General features: G+C 39.0%; 1 protein-coding gene across 1 annotated transcript in view; it reads left to right on the plus strand.

Annotated features, from left to right (window-relative positions):
* Kcnd2 (potassium voltage-gated channel subfamily D member 2) overlaps positions 1-22,140 on the plus strand; it is a 514,214-nt gene that overhangs the window by 459,207 nt on the left and 32,867 nt on the right. The window lies entirely within an intron of this gene.

The following is a 22,140-nucleotide window of genomic DNA, read 5'->3' on the forward strand; positions in this document are numbered from 1 at the left end:
TGTGCAAGCTTGGCTATAACTATTAGTCTTTTCTCTAAACCTGAATGTCCTGTGTACTTGAACCTGTAATGATACATCCTATCATCGCACTGTGGATCCACGTGGGTAAGTTGTTGTTTTTCCTAAGACCCATCTTTTTTCTTCTGTTAAGGAGAGAGTACGCACTACCTACTACAGAGATACAGGAAGTGACCTTGAAATGATAGGTTTTTATCTTGCAAGTATTGCTATCTATCAAGTATTTCCCCAGGACACCCTTTTGGGAGGCAGCAGGCTCCTAGAACCTATAAACCATTGTTGGAAGGTGAAAGAGCTTCTAGGGTGTCTGTCAGTTCCTACTCACCATCTGGACAGGACGTGGACAAGTTCATGTCACATCTGTGAAGCCACTTGTCACTGGGACCCCTTGAACTGCTTGCACCTCAGTACCTGATAAAATACAGCACAAATATTTTATGTGGTTCTGTCATTTTGAAATATTTAAAACAAAAAAATATTGTTTAAAGCTGGAAATATTTATTTCCAGTGATCAGCATTCAATAAAATACATGTTTCCTGGTGCTCTTCAGTGAATAGCTCATATGTGTTTCAAGTAAAAGACATACAGAAAAACACTTTTCTTGGGGTTTTTAACTTGCCTTTTATTTTGAATTAAAAAAAATGTGTACACATAAAACTACTACTCCATTACTCTTTTATGCAATGCCTTTTATAAAGAAAAAAATCCCCAAAGTAAGTCCCATAAATATCCTGACACTCAGTATTTAGCTATTTCCATTAGGGACAAGGACATATTAAGAACTATAAACTACAAAGGGCGTACGGTAATCAGAAGCCTGAGAAACAGAAGCCTCTAGCAGGCAGGCATACCAAGGAGAGGTTGGGGTGACAAAGACAAGTGATGAAAGGCTTTTAAGAAGGAGTGTGGGGCGTGTGGCAGTGGAGTCAAGTGCAATGAACGAATCTGGTGAACACTGAACTTATCCAATTTAGTGTCTTATAGAACCTTCAGAGAAGAACTTTTTTATGAATGATAAGAAATATCAGTGGATAATAAAAGAGAGATGTGAAGAGAGGTGAACTGGAAAGAAAAATTTCTCAAACAATGATAATATATATGAAAGAAGCAAAATGAAGAGGTGCCTGGAGAAGAAAGAACAATCAAAAAAAGTTTGATTTGTTTGTCTGGTTTGTTTGTTTGTTTGTTTGTTTGTTTGCACAGTGGCAGGAGATAGAGCAGGAGTATTGGATGCAAGCCACCTCCTAAATCAACGGAGGTCACCATTGCTGAATAATACACACCAGGGTGACATCTAAATGACTGAACAGTCCTTAGCTACTCTGCCTTATATATCAGTTGACTCCATATTTTCTAGTAAAATCTTTGATAGCTATTTTTCCAAAAGTTTAACAGTCAAATAGTCATTTACTGTAATGACAGGGAAAGATACACCGGCTCATGCTTATGTAACAAATGCGCTGAAAGGAGCCAAGTCCAGCATCCTTGGCAGACATGTGTAAGAAAGAGAGGTTCCCAGCCACAGCCCTTTAATAACAAGTACTCACCCCAGACCTCAGGGCTCCCTGCTAAGAATCCATACCTTCCAGGATTAACAAGACAAGAATTATTATCCAATAAGAGGGTTCCTTGCTGTTTGAGACTGCTGATTTCTGGCACTCTGTGGCAAGAGTTTTATGCAGATGGAACCTGGGAGTTCTCTATTTACTGCGAACCTCAGGGCCTGAGAGAGACTTTAGCCCCACAGGTCATTCCACACTAGGCTGCTGCCTTGACTCCATCCATTACTGTGACGTTCCTATGGGGAAAAAAAGCTTTATTTTCTGTGGAAAGGTTATAATGTAATTGAACTTGAGTTTCTGGTAACAGACAGTTTTAAACACCAAAGTTTAGCCACACCCCAACACAGGAACAAAGGAAATCTTATTCATTAAATCAAAGGAAGAAACTTATCAGCCTAAAACTTCTCTACATACACACACACAAAGAGAGAGAGAGAAAGAAGGTATAGCACTGAAACATAAAGAGGAAGTATCTTAAACTGTTAACATCTCTTATTCAACTTTATGACTCAGAACCTCAGAACACCAAAGTACCAACATTCAACATAATTTCAGGCTCAATCCACTAGTACATAATCATCAACATTTCCATTAATTTTCTCAGTATAGTTTATGATTCTGCTTGTCCTAATGGAAACAGGGGAGGGGATATTACTCCCTCTGTCATTTACCCGCCAACACCATGTGCTTCTACTCTATGTTTAGCAGTAGCAATTTTTTTTTTACATACTTCTGTTCCATCTTGACTAATGTTTGTTTGCCATAATTGACAGTAAGCTAGTGAGGGTGGAGATCATTCGTTCCCTTTAAGGTACTATTTCATCCTTGATCCCAAGGACAGCATGTCACAAATTAAAAGTGTGTGTTTGTGTGTGTGTGTGTGTTTCTAAATGCTAATGAATTAAAGTAAGGAAGCAAAAAGAGAGAAAAACTGGGGGCAGAGGACAAAAGAAAGAAGCAAATTAGTTTCCAATGCACTGCTACTGCAGACCAAACTCACGTTGGTTATTTCCTATGTGCCATGTCAATTAATGAAGGCAAAAAAAAAAATGTTTTACAGAAACAAAAATTACTGTTTTGCCTTCTTCCTTTCCAAATAGAATCTCCTTGATCTCCTTTAGTTGTCTTATTGCTCTAGCAAGGACTTCAAGTACTATGCTAAAGAGGTATGGAGAGAGTGGGCAGCCTTGCCTTGTCCCTGATTTCAGTGGGATTGCTTTAAGTTTCTCTTCGCTTAGTTTGATGTTGGCTATAGGCTTGCTGTATATCGCCTTTACTATGTTTAGGTAAGTGCCTTGTATCCCTGATCTCTCCAGGTCTCTAAACATAAATGAATGTTGGATTTTATCAAATGCTTTTCAGCATCTAAGTAGATTATCATGTGGTCTTTTTCAGTTTGCTTATATGGTAGATCACATTGATGGATTTCCATATATTGAACCACCCTGCATGCCTAGGATGAAGCCCACTTGGTCATAGTGGATGATAGCTTTGATGTGTTCTTGGATTCGGTTTGTGAGTATCTTATTGAGTATTTTCACATCAATGTTCATAAGAGAGATAGGCCTGAAATTCTCTTTCTTTGTTGGGTCTTTGTGAGGTTTAGGTATCAAGGTGACTGTGACTTCATAGAATGAGTTTGGAAATGTTCCTTCTGTTTCTATTTTGTGGAGTAGTTTGAAGAGTTTGGTGTTAGCTTTTCTTTGAAAGTCTGGTAGAATTCTGTGCTGAAACCACCTGGCCCTGGGCTTTTTTTGGATGGGAGATTTTTGATGACAGCTTCTATTTCCTTAGGGGATATAGGACTATTTAATTGATTTACCTGTTCTTGAGTCAGCTTTGGCAAGTGGAATCGATCAAGAAAATTGTCGATTTCATTTAGATTTTCAAATGGCATATAGGCTTTTGAAGTGAGATCTAATGATAGTTTGGATTTCCTCAGTGTCTGTTGTTAAGTCCCCTTTTCATTTCTGATTTTGTTGAATAGGATTGTGTCTCTCTGCCTTTTAGTTAGTTTGACTAAGAGTTTGTCTATCTTGTTGGTTTTCTCAAAGAACCAGCTTTTGGTTTCACTGATTCTTTGAACATCAGAAGAGAGAGAAAACAGGGAACAGGAAAGGAGTCTATCACAGAGGGCCTCTGAAAGACTCTACCCAGCAAGGTATCAAAACATATGCTGAGATTCATAGCCAAACTTTTTGCAGAACGCAGGGAATCTTATGAAAGAAGGAGTAAATAAAAAGACCTGGAAGGAACAGGAGCTCCACAAGGAGAGCAACGGAACCAAAAAATCTGGGCCCAGGGGTCTTTTCTGAGACTGATACTACAACCAAGGACCATGCATGGAGATAACTTAGAACCCTTGCACAGAAACAGCTCATGGCAGCTCAGTGTCCAAGAGGGTTCCCCAATAATAGGAACAGAGACTGTCTCTGACATGAACTCATGGGCTGGCTCTTTGATCACCTCCCCCTGGGGGGGGAAGCTTTACCATTCCACAGAGGAAGACAAAGAAGCCAGTCCTGATGAGACCTGATAGACTAGGGTCAGATGGAAGGGTGGAGGACGTCCCCTATCATTGGACTGGGGGAGGAGCATAGGAAAAGAAGAGGGAGGGAGGGTGAGATTGATTAGTAAGGGATGGGGAGGGGGCTACAGCAGGGATACCAAGTAAATAAACTGTAATTAATAAAAATAAAAAAAATACCCTTTTACAGAAGACAAACAGATTCAGGGGGTCAGAGTCAAAGAGATGGCAAGTAGCAAGAGAGTATCCTAATGCTTCACTGTATTTGTCCCTTTTGATTTCTGCTATACTGAGGCCGTAGGATCCTATAGTGAGGTAATAAGGAATGGCACCAAAGTGCCACAAAAGAGAAGAAAATGTGTGAGCATGCACAAATGAGGGGAATATAAGACACGTTTGTTAGTAACACCTAAAATCTTATAACTTTGGAGAAGGAGGTAGGAATTAAAGGCAAGCCTTGACTACATGGTTTTAGACCAGCATTAACTACATATGATCTTATCTCAAATAAAAACTGTAAGTATATCTTCCTTACCTACCTTGTAATAGTCAACTTAGAATCAACTCTTAGCAGCTCAAATACAATTTTTCTCCAGATTGGATAAAATAATGTGTTTCCCAAAACTTTGAAAACATTGCCCTGTTTCCTGTTTGCATACTTTAATGGATATGTCCATCTCAAATGAATATTTAGTTAACAAGTGTTCATCATGTCCTGCACATGTCCCTAAGTATAGACAACCTTTACAACACATTGACATGTGCATATAGAATATATAATTTATCACCTGTGTTTAGTTATCAAGCAAAAGCCACAACTGAAAAATGATAACTTGGAGATTATTTCTCTTTATGAAAAGCATGACACATAGATACAAGTTGAAAGACACCTCTGTCTTCTCATATGAACCAGGCCATACAGAATGACAAATCCAATGTAAGCTTCCCTCCAGTCCAATGTAACTATACAGACACTTTTCCAAAAATAATATTTCGTGGCCTCCTGTTATAAATAATACGAAATCTATGTAGATTGTACTGTGACAATTCCTTTATATTGGCAGTGCTTCTGATGATGGTACATAAAGTGCTCATATATATGTAGCCCTGCTATTTACTTATGAACAGCTACTGTGAAAGTGAACCTTGGCACTGAGCACACACAGAAGCTGCATGACTTTTCTACGGGAAGTCTTCCACGGAAGGTGCAAGACTTCCAGCACTCCTGCACCTGCCTGTGCAGTTAGGAAATCCAACTCAGGTTGTAGTCTGCTTCTCTACATTGAAGATGTTCTATGTTATCTTCCAAAGTTTAAATTTGATTTCCCTTCCACCAAACCACTATAGCATATTTTATAATACCTCCCCCTACACACAAACAGACACACACAGACACACACACACACACACACACACACACACACACACACACACTGCCCTTGATACAACTGGATCCTTACTTGACAACCAAATGTCCAGGCTCTTTGGGGATTTAGTTCTTATTCTTCCAGAGAGTACACCAGGATGCAAAAAAACACAGTGGAGCACAATTTTTGTCTTAATGATGATCAAGAAAATTTAAAACTCAATCCAAATTATGTATGTATACATATATGAATAGCTATGTGTATGTGTCAGAAGTTTCCACTTTAATTTAAATAAATACTACATTTGCAAACATAAATACTCTGATTCTCCTGTCATAAGAAAGAAGTTTTGTAATGGGACATATTCTTAATTTAATGTTTTGTGTTTGCTCTTCTGAAGGATCTCTGGGGTTTCTCACATTAGACATATGTTATGAAAGACTCAGTGGATGGATTCTCTCTCTCTCTCTCTCTCTCTCTCTCTCTCTCTCTCTCTCTCTCTCACACACACACACACACAGCTAGTCCACTATACTGTCAATAGCTTTTTAAGAAAGAAAGAAACATAAAACTTTAGTGTGCATATTTTTAATAATTCTCCAGTATACGCTTCTTCAAACACGCTAGTTCAAACGAGCTGATGCTGAGGAAAATGACAAGTGCACGTGTGAGCTTGGCACACACACTTAGATTGTTGGTGGTGATAGTGGCGGTAGTAATGACGGCGACAGAAATATAAATTTCGGTTGTTTTACTTATGCACACAACCTTCTACTTCCCCTCCATCTGCTTTTAAAGACCTTGATCGTTTCCTTTCAGTAAAGCGCATGATGATCTGAGACGAATCAGAATATATCTGATATCTCAATGTATCTCAGTGAGTGGCGTATAGACCGAAGTTCCTGACCACACTGCCATAAGCTGATTCCAAAAGAGGGGTAAAATGAAATGCCAAGATGACCCAAAGAGTCAGCTGCTCCTCATACAGAATGTACCCACAACTGGATTGAGTATCACATCAATCCTTTTATTTAATTGTCTCAATAGAAACCATTTCTAGGGGCATCAAACAAGGCAGCCAGCCAGAGATGTCATTATCCCAAGAAATGTTTCCACTGTGGGCGGCTACCTCACTGAAACATTATTTTAAATAGCTGGTTTTATTTTTCATGGACAATCCAAGGTTATGCTATTCTCTGTGTAGGTTTTCCTTGTGGTTGGTAGAGAAAAGGTGAAAAGTCCCTTCACCATGTCAAAGTGCTGATTTTTCACAACAGGAAAAGAAAAATCAGCTGGGGAAAGCTGATAAATTAGAATTTTATTATGAGTGTGAAGTTTCAGGTCTTTTTTTTAAGTGTCGGTAAAATTTAATTAGAGATTTCAATTGATAAGGATTAGGAGACTGAAATGAGCCCCTCCATTGTATTCTGAGGACTGGGGGGTGTATTGAAGAACATTCCTCTGAATCTACATGCAGTAGAGGCCAAAGGGTAACCTTGGATGTCATGCTTTGGGAGCTGCCTACCTTCATTTTGGTGGTGAAATGTCTGTCCTAAAGCTCAACAAGTACCATCTCTGGCTGGCCTGGAACCCTCAAGAATCTGCCTGTCTCCACCTTCCCAGCATTGGGATAAGATGTGAAAAGATTATGGGGTTGAAACCCAGGTCTTCACACTTACAGCAAGAACTTTACCATAAACTCTAACTACAACTCCACATATGTTTTTGAAAGAAGCATTTATCAACACCTTAGGTCATTTTCCATATTGCAACTGGCCATATTACAAAATGTGTATGGACAGAACCTAAATCCTCAATTGCATGGCTTGGTCAGTAAGTAAAATTAATATAGATTATCGAGCAAATGTAATTATCATCCTGTTTTAAAAACTATAGCTATTTTTATTTGTAAATAATAATACTGTGTTTTTTAACTCCCAAGATCTCTCTATTTTATACATATTTTGTGTTGCTAAGTTAGTGAAAGTGTTATCATTTTTCACTCCCCTCCCCCTTTCAAAAAAAGAGTGTTGAGGGGACTAGTCCTTCCTAAGCACTGGTAAAGGAATGAGTTTGCATTCTAATTACAAATATTATTGATGGGCTTTTTTTCTTTTTGAATGTGATTCCTATGAGGAAGAGTAATCAGCAGATATCCTTTGTACTGTGACTGATAATTTTTGCATTACTTAACTAAACATTTTTTCAGTGTTGATTTCTTGAATGCCAATCTCTTAAAAGTTAATATTTTCTTCTCTCAAGATGGGCAAACAAATTCCCTTCTAGATTTATCTGGGCATGGGAGGAAATTTTCATTACAACTATTTGTTTTAGAATCTAAAGCAGAGCTTGAGGATATTTTTAAGATATCAAAATGCCTCATAAGAAAGAGTCCCTAGTTTAGTATGCTAAACAGGACCTGACAGCTTTTGCAGAGTATAAATTTTGGCAGTATAGTTTAATATGAGTTCCATGCATTCAGTGATACACAGATTATCCTTCAGAGAGGTTTCATAAAAAAAATGCAAAATTCATGAAAGGCAGACAAGGAAAAAAAAAAAAAACAACAACAACAATCTTACCCAGTGGAAAAACTGCAAGGGAATGGAAAGCTGAGCAACCTTCAAGATAATGGGTAAAACACAATTAATGAAGCCTGTGACTTATTGCTAAAGTACCGAGAACCTGCCACTAGCACTAAAATACAGACAGTGACATCTGAGATGGAAAAAATATTTTTAATGTCATTTATTAACTGTTCTCAATTGCAATTACTGAGTATTATAGAAAACAATAAATAAATAAAACAATATTACTTTCACAACTGTGACCACAGATGTCCTTCTATGTATCACTATGTTCATTTCTGAAAAAAAAAATAGAATTAATTATTTAGATAACTTACAACTCTCATGACCTCACCCCACTAAAATGTTAGGGACCCTTTTGTACATCACAAAGCAGCTATGGCAAATTACTTCAAAGCATACACACAGGAGTAAAACTGATGAGCTGAAGTCACTCCCACTATTTGCCAATGAAATGCTGTACTTTAACCTCAGGGTTCAGTTTCCAAATTTATTAGAAATAATAATGATGATGATGATGATGGCTATCATGCAAAATTGTCATGATTGATAATTCAGAAAACACATATATAAGAGTAAGAGACAGTGCATGGCAGGATTTATGTTCTAAGTCAATTTCAGCTACTTGTGATTACTATGAGTGGTCTGTAATAAGTGATCTTAAATAGTAAATGGAGTCATTCATCCACAGAATAGAGCGTACCTACTGTTACTATTACAGGGGTATATTCAAATATACTTCAGAGTCAAACTTACTGTCATACTAAGTAGACCAGCTCTCTAATTTCAATTATATTATAAAAGGCTATTTTATATTGGATAACATGCATTTTCCAAATATCAGCAAGAAAAGAATTGGGTTCCAAAAATGAGAAGATAAGAAAATATAATATGAATCTTCAACAAAATTCTATTTATTTAAGTATTTAATTTCATGTAAAGAATGTGGTTCAATGTTAATAGACATTTAAGTTATAAAAATAGGCATAGCTGGAAACGACAAAGAGGACCCTAGGGAAGATGTTTAATCCTCATTCAGAAAGGCAAACAGGACAGACATCAGAAGTAGGAGAAGACAGGAAACAGGACAGAAGACTTCCACAGAGGGCCTCTGAAAAACTCTACCTAGCAGTGTATCAAAGCAAATGCTGAGACTCATAACCAAACTTTGGGCAGAGTGCAGGGATTCTTACGGAAGAAGTAGGAGGGAGAAAGACCTGGAGGGGACAGGAGCTCCAGAATGAGACCAACAGAGCCAAAAAATCTGGGCCCAGGTGTCCTACAGAGACTGATGAATCTAACCAAGGACCGTGCATGGAGAGGATCTAGATCCCCTGCTCAGATGTAACCCATGGGCTGCTCAGTCTCCATGGGGGTAAGAGGAGCAGGGGCAATCACTGGCATGAAATTTGTTGCCTGTTCTTTAAACAATTCCTGCTTGTGAGGTGGTCTTCCTGGGCCACAGAGAAAGAGGATACAGACAGCCCCGATGAGACCTGATAGTACAGGTGGAGGGTGCATTCTACATATCCTAAACTGTCCCGTCACTGAGGGCCTGAGATGGCATTTTTGGAAAGCATTTAAACTATAATCACGTATTCACTGCGATGCAAGGTGGGTCCATTAGCAACTTACTATCCATTTCACACCCTCAAGGCCGGGCCTAACTTTCACCAACAGCTTCACATGAGAATTTTTCTAGGTCACTGTTGATCCACACTTCTGTTTCATGATGGGAGTCGCCATTTAGACATCATCCTCCAGATGGTAATATATGGTACTTTGGCAAACTGCATTTCAAAAATTATAAACGTCAATGAGGATAATTATTAGGATATTGAACTTATTTTTCACTCTTTATATTTAAAATAATTGGAATTATATATCTATGTAGGTAGCTTGTTTGGTTTGCCAATGTTTTCTTTTAGATAACCACGAGTGAAGTAAGATTATTCTGGCCTGCTCATCTACTGTAGCATTGAGAATGGCTATCCCACAGCACTGCAATCTGAATTAGAATCCCAAGCTAAAGAAGAAAAGCGTTCCCTGAGTGAGAAATTGGATGTCTGTTAGAAGTCCGCGGCACTTCCAGGAAAAAAAAGTGCTGATACATTGCAGGTGGCTCTGGCCAGACTGCAGAGTCAGCAGTGTCACCTCTGTGGGTCAGACATTGACGGGGCCTGCTGTGACTGGCAGAAAGCCAGATCAGAGCCAGATCCCAACCTGTACTTGCTTTATTTCTTCACTAGCTAGCCTGCAAGTCTCCAACGTTTCATGAGACATTTGACAAAATATCGCTATGTTCATTTTAGGAAATCACCCACATTTCAGATGGTTTCCTTGGCATAATTCTGTGGTCAGTAATGAAAGTGGCTATGGTTTACCCTTACTGAGTATTTGTGGTATACAAGAAACAGTGCAGGAATTCATTTTATATCACATAATAATGGCAATTGGCCAAACACTATGCAGTTCTGTCTACCTTCCTTCTAATAGAATCTTGAGTGAAAAAAGTCTTGGTGAACAACATTGCCTTTCATAGCCCCTATCTGTTTATTCAAGAAGAACAAAAATCAATATTAGTGCAATCAGCCACAGCATACCAACAGAAAAATTTCAAAAAGAGACATTTATAAAATATCAGAATTTCATAAGTTCTGGTTTATTTTTGGATGATACATTATTCAGGATACAACCAGGATATTTTTATAGGCTTAAATAAATCTTATAAATCCTTGAACTTTAGTTTGAAATACAGAAATAATTCTTTAATCTTAAAGCTCTGACCAGCTGAGATGTTTTTCTTACAATAATCTTTTCTTCAAAGGCTATTCTTGCTCAATGAGAAAATCCACAACCCCCAAGTGTTTATACAGCAAGGTTTCTTGTCAAAGAATGTGTAAAGGGTATTGAAGAGATTGCTGATCTCAATGGAAAGCATAAAATACACAATGGCAGAAGTATACTACAACTCATGCCTGAATACACACAGTTTAATCCTATGTTTGTTAAATTTCAGTAAAATTCATAGAAATATATCCTCTGGGAAATACACCATCATTGTAATCATGATCTCACTCAATAAACTTGGCTGGCTGTACTGAGTCTAGACAAAAGTGGGCCCATCAACAGCCCAGCAGGGATGACAGAGGATGTAGAGGACCACACCCCAAACTGCTGAACTATTTCCTTCCTGTAGCTTCAGAGAAAAGAATACTGCTTTCCTTCTATTCTGTATTTACTGGTGGCCCCAGCAAGCTCCAAAAGACAGTCTCAATTCAGTAGCCACACAGATGTCCCTGATTAAAGTAAATGTACCACAAGACACACACACACACACACACACACACACACACACACACACACCACTCACACACACACCATGAAGCAGGGAAATGGACAGATAGGAAGAATATTGATAAGGTGGAAGGGAGATAAGAGAGGAAAGATGAAGAAAGTAACAAAAATGCATTATATGTGTATGGAATTGTCAAAGAACTAACAGTAAATAATATTGGTAAACACTTGCTACTTGAAGTCCATATGGTCTGTGTTGAACAATTAATAACAGAATCCACCCTTTATATTTGGGTGACCTTATATAAATAACTTAATTGTTGTAGGTTTCATTGTCTCTGTGAAGACCACTATAAATTATGTGTGGGATGAAAATAATTTATGTAAATCTCAGTGGGTATTGCATAAATGATAGCAAGTATTATATCCACTTTTATATTTTTAAAATAAATTATTTAATTGGTAAATCATTTACAATGTCTGAAATGAGGGATAAAATTTAAGTGTATTTTAAGGGAATTTGTATTTGCATTACTTTTATATTACTATTAGTATCTTCTTTTGAAATAAAGAAAGTGACTCCATAGATGTGAATTTACAAGAAGCATAGCATTTGTAGCCAGCAGCAGCAGATCAGGCTGTCACTTGGATTATTGCTCACGTCACTTTTAGCAAAAGAAAGAGATCCCAAGTTCTTAGTGCAATGCCAGCATTTACTCTGTAAACCTGAAATGACATTTTTCTAAGACCTCAATGATCTCAATGCAGAAGAGACTGAATTAGATGACATGACTTCTTTCTGTTCCAACATTCAACAGTCTAGTGTTCAATACCACGTATCAAATTCTATCAACAGAACTTAGTTTCTTGAGCTTCACACATTGGAAGCAGAGTAAACAGAAACAACAGTTTAGAGTCAGCTCAGATCCAATCCTGCTCCTGTTCCTGCTGTTTCACCTTCTCCAAGGATGTTCTCTCTTCTATTAAGGGCCAATAATAGCTATCTGCTGGAGTTACTGTGAAGATTAAAAACGGTGTAGGTGTTCAATAATTTGAAGGCATTCAACTAATCATAGTTAATATTTCTAGAGTCTTTCAATGAAATACAAACATATTTAGAAGGATAATGTGTCTGGACTGTGTGCTGTCTTTCTAGTTTCCATAATCAGAGAGCTCCTCTAAGGACCAATGTTAAGCAGTGTTTTTTTAAAAGTGCATAGTCACACGGATGCCAACACTGACCTGGTACACAAGGCCATATGAAACTTGCTTGTTTGAACTGTGGCAGCAATGTCCTATGATACAATGTACAGGGCCTTAGCCGTGGATGCCTCTACCTGTTGTGGACCCAAAAATTATATGATGCTGTGAGTCACTGCAATGGTCTGATGTATGTGAATGCTGTTATCATCACAGAATATCAAAAACTTGGAAATGTATAAATGACAGAGATGACTTATCTCACAGAGCTCCAGAATCAAGAAAGTCCAAGATCAATCCTCCTTTGCTTTTTATTATCTGATTATGGATGTACCCTCTACAACAGTGGTTCCCAGCCTGTGTATTTTGTTGTTGTTGTTGTTTACACTATTTGTGACATGATTATGCTTTCCAATGAAATCACCAATGTCTTCAATACCTTTTAAAGATTCTTTGACAAGAAACCTTGGTGTATAAACACTCGGAGTTTGTGGGTCTTGGTTGGGTCTTGAAACTCTGCTTCCAGAAGGAGATCAGGGTTCTGTTTCTCTCAGGGCCATCTAGAATGCTTCAGGGTGAGGCTCGAGTGTGCTAAGCCAGGCCCTGGAGAAACTTTTCCACAGAGTGCTACAGTTTAGCTCTTTTAGCATGAGATCGCAGGGGGCAATGGAAGCTGAAGCCCAGAGTATTTGGAATGCCCAGGTATTCCAAAGCCAAAGTCAAGCTGCTGTGCTGAGCATGGATGAGGTGCCACACTGGTCAGCTACAGCCTTGTGAGGCTGAGGCCCAGAGAGCTGGAGGGCAGGCCCAGTGAGATGGGACCCTGCAGAAGATATGTGAGGAATCTCAGAGGGTCTTGACATGAGACAGCATGAGCCTTTAAACCATTCTTCATGTGAAATAAAGGGCAATATAAACCCTGGGCAGAGGGAGGGGTCTCAAGGGTGAATGTGTTCGGTTCGATGGGGTCAGTGCACCTTTTTTGAAAAGGAGAATCTCTATAAGGTTAAGGTCAACCTGGTCTACATCACTAACTTCATGCTATTGATGGGCTATAAAGCAAAACCCGCTTCAAAAAATGCAAAAACACAGATGTTTGGAAATGACATAAATGTCAAAATAGCTATAAAACAGTATTTCTACACATTGATTGACATACACCTATATTTTCCTACATTTTATGCTGTAAACCTGATTCCTCGTAAATACTAATAATATTCACAATGCTTTTATAGCAAGAAAAGACAAATTTGTGTTTTCTCGAGCACATTTGATAAAGTTTTACCTGCACCTAACTAATAGTTAAAATGTGTGGAACAGACACTTTCACTGCTTATAGTTCTGCCGCAGATTGTTTTCTAAAAGGACAAGAATTTTGATCCATTCTACCTTATGAATTCTGTAAAATACATATCCTACCGTGTAGCCTGCTGTATCAATTCTGCTCCTAGCAGCAGTGAACCACTCTTTATTTTGACATTGATTACAACTGAATCTTTTTCTTACTAGTTTACATAACAGATACACAGATACGTTTTCTATGATTTAGCTCAGCATAGTCTGAAAATTTCACATACTCTTTGATGCAAAAGTTGTTTGAAGTGTGTATGTGTGTATGCATTTATGCTTGTGTGTGTCAGAGTGTGTGTATCAGTCTGTCAAAATCACAGCCCCTGTAACTTTCTTTAAGGAACAGAGAAATTGGAAGAACAGATACTATCTGTAATCCTGAAAATAATTTTTACACCAAGGCACCTATAGCCATAAGAATTCAAGTGTAGCCTGGTAAGCACAAATCAAATATATGCTTAGCCCATCTCTTTAACTCAGTATCAAAAATCTGTCCATCAGCAACACCAGAAAGAAGAAAAGTTGAATTAGAAGGAGAAATGGAGAAAACCTGTTACTACAATATTTTGCTTTGGTAATGTGATAGGTGTCAACTTAAGAGAGTATAGAATCCCCTGGGAGGTTAGTCTCTATGCATGCGTGTGGGAGTTACTGATCGTGCAAAGAGCTGTGGGAAGACCCATCCTGTGGCTGGGACCATTCCCTAAACAGCTTTCCTGGACTGTCTAAATGGAGAAAGGGCACTGAACTGGAGCTTTCTATGATCTCTTGGTTTCTTGACTGAAGGTAAGATGTAACCAGCTGCTTTCAGCTCCTGAAGGCTTGACTTCCCACCTTCTGCAATGGTGGACTATGCCTTGAACTCAGAACTAAAATAAACTCTTTCACACAAGTTGCTTTTGTCAGAATATTTTACCATAGTAAAAAAGGGAAGCGTGTGTGTGTGTGTGTGTGTGTGTGTGTGTGTGTGTGAGTGCGTGTGTGTGTGTGTGTGTGTGATATTACAGTGGACACGTTTTGGGTCCCATTCTTGTTGCAGTAGCTGAGAGATTGTGGTAGGTCATGTACCCAGGATGCTCCTGAGGGATGATTTGCCAGACTGAAATAGAGGGACATTGTTCCTTAGGAGTGCCTTGAGATCTCTGACTGGTGAAGAAATGAGACTGCAAGAGAACTACAGACAAGGCAGGAAAAGAGATAGTGATGATCAGCTTCACCTATTCCCAGAGTCCTCCTACAGATCATTTACCTTTTCTAGCAGTTGCTGGATGCCTCTGTCGACTTCAGCAGACAGTTGCTACCCTAACCTCATTAAATGGAGGTTCTATCAAGCAGGATGAAGCCAGAGGTTGTTTCAGGTAAAAGAGGCTTAAAATAGGCACTCCTTCCAAGAATAAAAGGAAACACAAAAGCAACAACTAAAAAAAAAGCGGGGGTGGGGGGGAGACTTTTCCTTTTTCGTAACAGTCATTAAACCCACTGACAAATATAATGAAAGACAGGAAGAAAGCACTTTCACTAGCTTTCTTTAATTGAAATGCTATTGTGCCCTAGGGTAGGCATGAACATAACTGAGCCAAATGATCATGAATTACAGACCTCCTAGAGAAATTCATTAGAAACTGACGTGTATACATGAGAAAGAGCTATTCAAGGTAAGAGAATTTTTACAAAAGAATTGTATTATGTCCAGTACACCAACAAAATACCATTAATTGACTGATTGTATTGATAATGGACTTTCTAGAAAATTAGTATTTTACAAATTGATCAATGTGAATGGGTGGCAAAGGTTTGACTATGACCAAACATGCTGCCGAGCCAGGGAGCCCATGTTGTACTCCCCATTCACTGTGGCTGAGCCTGAGCAGATGTGTTCCATATTAATCACAATCTCGAGGTGCCTTGTCAAAGAGATATTTCTATTTCTCCCCTTCCTGGCTCTTGTTCCTGTTACCACCTACCCATCTTCTATACCTCTGTTTAGGTATTTCACTACCAAAACTGAATCAAGGTCTTAGGACTATCCCAAATCTCTTTTTTTTTTTAAATGTTTTAATCTTTCTTGATAGCACATATCATAAGGTTTATCTTTGTGGGTTTTTGTTGCTTGGCTTAATTTCTGTCTTCCCTTCAAACATGTAAGATGTATGAAGGACTGTCTTGTCGCTCACTCTTCCCTGTAGTCTCCAAAACCAATAGATTGATTAAGTAAAGTAATGATGAAAACTTAGGGTTCAGAGAGATTAGCCGAATGTGTGATGAAGTGGCAAATTGTCATTTAGATCCAATTCTCTGTGTATTCAGAGTTCTTGGGATCACCCACTGTGTTAACCCCTCCATGCCAGGTGGGACACAGGTTTCAGAACCCATTACCAGATTTAAAAATGAGGCCCCCACCTGCAGCCCCGAAGCATGGGTGGGTACAGGGCGCCAAGAGGCCCCAGGGGGAGCCACTCTGGTGTGCAAGCACGTGGTGAAGAGATGGGAAAGAGAAGCGGAAGTTTGAGCCCTGGGACAGGAGGTGGAACTGGAGACATAAGAGGGGTGGGGAATAACCTGATGCAAATAGCCTGCCCGGCTCCTCAGGCCATGCTGACACCCCAGCTTATGCTGCCGCCCAGAGCTCTGCCTGGGTCTGTGGCCACGCAACCAGACGGGTCCATGTCGTATCTGCTGTCCAGCTACCACCAAAGGCCATGTGAATATCCCTGGGCTGGGCTGCCACCTGAGATCATGTTGATGGCTAAGGACTGGGCAGAGGTGGCCCTGCCCCTCACTTGCTACAGCACTTGTGAGAGCTGGCCCTGCACCTCTCCTGGGCAGCACAGTAGACATGGCTCTGGTGGCTCTGGTGGCTCTGGAGCGGGAGAGCTGTCAGGCTGACTGATTCAGCTACCTTTTTGGTCCAGATCCATGGCTTTGAGTTGACCCTCTCCAACATCTACCCCATTGATGAACTGCTGGAGCAAGGGAAGGGGCCGGTCCTGCAGATCCAAAGGTGCAGGATCTCCACAAGCCAGGGCAATAACAGAGTATCCAAAAAGATTCCTGGTGAGGAGCCAGTATTGATAGTGCAGCAGAATCCAGAGGCCTTGATCCAGAACAATGACACACTGCTGCAGTGAACATTTGTAAGATGTTTGGATAAAAGGTATGCTGTGTGACACACTGCGACACTCTATAGCTTCCACGAGATTTTTTTTTTCTTGTGAGAGGGAGGTTGCAAGGGCAGGGGGCGGGTACAAGGGGACGGGAAGATAAGTGAGATTGGGGTGCATGATGTAAAATTTACAAACAATAAAATGTTTTTAAAAAAGGCCATGACACTGACACGAAAAACCCTCCAAACATACAAATAAAATAAATATGAGGCCCCATTCGAAACCAGGGAAAATACCATAAACGTTATTCACACATAAGTGTTTTCACATTTCTCCCGTCTTCCTTTGACTTGTCAGCTTTTATTTGTAGCGTAATTTATTTGAAAATGAACTAAACCTCAAATCATTACCATAAATGCTGCCATTCACCTTTGCCAGCTTACAAATATGACTGAGAATGTTACCTAAAGAATTGCTCACACTTTATAACTGTTACATAGTGTCTTGTTCTTGCCAGAACCTTGGCCTCTCTTCACAAAGCCTGTTATGCCCCTTCGTAACTATGTGCTCCCCATAGGAGCCATCTCTATCTTGCAGATGAGCAAAAGAACAAAGAGAAGTTGAAAGAAGAAACACCTGGGAGTTGCCTGTTTGTTTTCTCATCTCTCTGCATGGATGGCTGATAGCGGAAGTGATAGGAGTGAGGAAGGATGTGGGCAGGTTCTTTGATTGTTTTTGTTCTTATAATGAATGCCATCCTTCTTTCTGCTTGGTTCAAATTTGATTTAGGGGTCTGTTTACTAAAGAGAGAGAGAGAAGATATGGAGTTGGATAGGTGGGGAGGATCTGGGAGGAGTTGGGGGATGGGAAAGCAAAATCAGAATATACTGTATGAAAGAAAAATCAATTTAAAGCAAAGAGAGTTTGCCTTTTCACAGCTCTTGTCTCCTCTGACTCCTCTTTGACTCCCCTTATGAAGCAAACTTACCTTATACCTAACCAGAGACTTGCTAAACTGGTCCATATGCTGAGTCACAAAAATGCCTTGGCAAATAGGAGACTGTGAGAGGAAATGAGCCACAGAGAAAGTCTGATTCTTTCTCCTGTGCTGCTAGCTCACAGGATTTGCAAACAAGTTGAAAAGGTAAAACTTACTAAGCATTCCAAGACAGTATCAGAAAAAGCACAGGGCTTTCATGAACCCGTGGCCTGTGTAACACAGATCACATCCATGAAGCCAGACACGTTTACTGTATTAATCTCCTGCAGGTTACTGCTTTGAACCTGGTGATGCTATTGCCAAATGTCCAGAGAAAAGAATCCTACTGCATTAAGATAAAGATACCCGACTTCACCATACTGTGAGGACAACAAAGGATGACAAATAGCCCCGAGTCTCTTCAGATTCCTGTTGCAAGTGGTAAATGAGACAAGAACACATGTGGGCCCACCAGGAATGAAGAGTTATTTTTATTTGCAGACATTTTTTTAATTGCCTTTCAATTGACTGAGCTATTAAATATTCAAATCTGGGCAGGGAGCAGGTAATTTAGATCAGCTATATTTTCTCCCTCATTTCATTATTGAAATCATTTGAAGGTTGGATCCTGTACTAATGTAATAATAGCAACAGTATTGGCCAGGAAGATATCTCCTCAGCCTCTTTTGAAGAGAGGAAGAGTCACAAAGAAAGTCAGCTGGCTTCATAGTCCTTTCTGTGCTGGTTGGCTTTATTTTTCCCGTAGTTTTTCCTGACACATTCCCAGTTCCAAGGGCACGCTTTCCAGTAAGCACAGCGAAGGAAATGTGTCTTTTTACCCATCAGCTCAGGTTGTCTTTGCCTGAGGAGCCATTTCTAAGATTGGTATTTAGATTCCACCAAGAAAATTAAACATGTGTTTGTGTCCATTTGATAAATTCCAAGACTTACTCTCATTAAGTCTGAGTAACTCACACAGCTAGAAAATGGCAACACTAGATTTACTCTCACCCACGGTTGGCAGAATCCTGAATTTTTCCACGAATCTATTCCTAATTAGCTTATTAAAGCTGAAGTACAGTAACAACAGTATCATAGATTTTTACCCAAATAGAATTGTTAGACTCTCTGCCCTCTCTCTTACTGTCATTAATTTATAAGAGTCAGTTTTATTACATGTTTATGCACACATTTATTTTTCCTACACAGGCCCACACATAATTCCACTTTTCTGCCATGATTTACTTGAAGATGTAAAATGTATGCCCTCAAGCAGTGCTACAATAAGAATTTCCTAATGTATACAATCTAAACATAGAAGATGAGGATGTTCTACTGTTTTTCTAGTCATCTGCAGTATGCACAAGTGGTTAAATGAGAAGTGAAAGGTGAAGCTGTGAATTGTCTGAGAGATCCTACATCCTTTCATCAAAGACGCTGATTTGAGCATTTGATCAAAGACACATCTACACTACAGATTCATCCTGACAGTGACAATGCCTATCTAGATTGCTTAGTTTATGGTCTACACCATGTGTGCTATTTATTATTTATTTGATACAGGCTAGCATATGCAAAGAGGAGAATGCAGCAATTTATTTGTAATGACTTGTATTCTCTTTACTGAGATCCTTAAAGCACTGCAACATCTAAAAGCTGTGAAAATGTCATTTTCCACAATTAAAGAGTCCCACATTAAAAGAAATCATGCTCTTTTCTGAAAATAACCAGAGCCAAATAGACCACAAAAAGTATAAAGCCAGGAAAAGGGACTGTAGGGCTCCCTGTGTTAAGATCAAAATAGCTTTTTTTGACATTGTGGATTTTATGTGAAGTCTTTTTATTTCTTTAGGAGAAAAACCAAATATTTTTATGTTTCATAGCAGTTCTGTGTAGATATAGCTCATAGAATATTCTGGTGTTAGTTTTGTTTTTGTTGTTGTTGTTTGAGTTTTGTCTTTCTTCCTTTCTTTCTTTGTCTTTCTTTCTTTCCTTCCTTCCTTCTTTCTTTCTTTGTTCCTTTCATTGTTTCTTTCTTCCTTCCTTCCTTCCTTCCTTCCTTCCTTCCTTCCTTCCTTCCTTCCTTCCTTCCTTCCTTCCTTCCTTAGAATTCATTATCTGGGCAAAAGCAGTCCATACCTCATTTGTGTAAATAAGGGAGCTTAGGGTTCATTTTAATATGAAGGTACCCTAATATTTTATTTACAGGTAGAATCACGATTAGATTTATTTGATGCAGATGATAATAAGGCTAGTCAACAGATAAATGCATCACAATACTCAAGCTTAAGTGGATGGCAAATGAACTGAACAAAGCATAATCTTTGAAAAGCTAAAGTAACTGCATATTCATGCCACACCAGATGGTTCGTGACTCAAGTCCTTCTTCCTAATTTAAAAGGTGAAAAAGATATGACCACACTCATCCCAAGTGTCTTATTCTAATTTTATCAACAGGCACCGTAAGAGGACATAGTAGAGCTGGAGAAATGGTTCAGCTGTTAAAAGTACTCGCTGATCTTTCAGAAGTCTGGGATTCAGTTTGCTAGCTCCTGTGTGATAGCTCACAACTCCCTGTCACTGTAGTCCCAGCAGATGTGTGATGCCTTCTTCTGGCCTCCTTGGTCACTGCACATGGCGCACAGACATGTAGTAAGGCAAATATCATACACATAAAATAAAACTAAATTTTAAAACTCTCAAAAACACAGCCAAGGATATATAGAGAAACCCTGTCTTAGACAAACAAACAAACAATAATCTCAAAAACAAATTAAAGTCAGCAAGATAGACATCTCTGTCTTCTGGAATTTGAGGTTTAATTTTTTACTTGTATCCAAAGAGACTATTTAGTACTTTACAAGTTTTTGTGGATTTTATTTGAATTTTAGGCTTCTGAAATACTTGTGTAATTACTTTGTAATGTAAGAAGAATACAAATGCATAAAATAATGTTAGATAAGGCAAGCCAACAAAAGTCTATAATGAAAAGTGCAAAATACTTCCACCTAAGAAAATAAATCATAATTTATTTTATAATAGGAGGGAAAGAAAAGAAATATATTAACCTTAGGTTAGAAGTTGAAAAACCAGCTACAGATGTCTAAAATGAAAGTCAACCTAAATTTTCTGAGCGATACAGATTCTGTTCATTATCACTTTCTTGAAAGTCTTCATGTCTACAAGATCCAAAGCACCTGATTCAAGTCTTTTACTCAACAATTTATAAGCATATGTAATTTCTGCATGCACGGACTCATTTACCACAGGGCCATAAGCCCACAGATGAGTCTCTTTAGGAATAAGAAGTCATGCCCACTTTGCCCTTCTCACCTCTCCTGTTATTGTCCTTGTAATAACTTGGCTTTCTCTAAAATTCTTTTTCCTTACGTGTAGAACAAGGGCAATAATGTTAACCTCAGCATGCGGCTATGAACTTTTTATGAATACCCTTTCCTACATATAAGGTTTTTATCATAGTGACCAGTAATGTTGCTTATTGTTTTGCAAAGTTGGGGTGAAATTCAACCTAAGGGATCTCCAACAGCCCAGTCTTCCTAAATAAAATAGGTTGGAGTAATCATCACTAATGAGGAGGTAAAGGGGGAAGAGTCTCACCCCACATTTTAAATAAGAATAATCCAGGAGAGGTCAGGGTATTGGGTACAGTGTCACATTAGTAGGGGCAGAGAGGACTGTACAGGACTGCTGGCCATCTGGCTTCAAATCTTGCCAAACAAAAGTAATCTTATGTGGCTTCAACCAAAATGTCATCAACTAGAAAATGTAACCAGAGGCACAACAGCTTAGCACCGAGCAGTCAATAATAGCAGGATTTATTCTTAGCATGCTCCATGCAGATGACAACCGTAGGCAAATCTACCATGAAGAGAGAGCCATGAATGGGGCCATGTGCTGTGTACTCACACAACTAATCCAAGAAAATGAAACCCTCACTAAATAATTTTGGATCCTTCAGTCTCGCTAAATAAATACAATTTATTTTCTTCCTAAATAGTACTTTCTTTCCTGCCTGCTTCTCTTGGGAAGGGCACTGATCATGGAGAAGTTTAATTTACCAGCTAAAGTTGATTAGATGAAGATTCCTTTCGATGGTAAGAAAGTTTTGACAAAGAAAATAAATTAC

This window comes from Meriones unguiculatus, chromosome 21 (assembly GCF_030254825.1).
Source record: "Meriones unguiculatus strain TT.TT164.6M chromosome 21, Bangor_MerUng_6.1, whole genome shotgun sequence".
NCBI classification, from domain to species: domain Eukaryota; kingdom Metazoa; phylum Chordata; class Mammalia; order Rodentia; family Muridae; genus Meriones; species Meriones unguiculatus.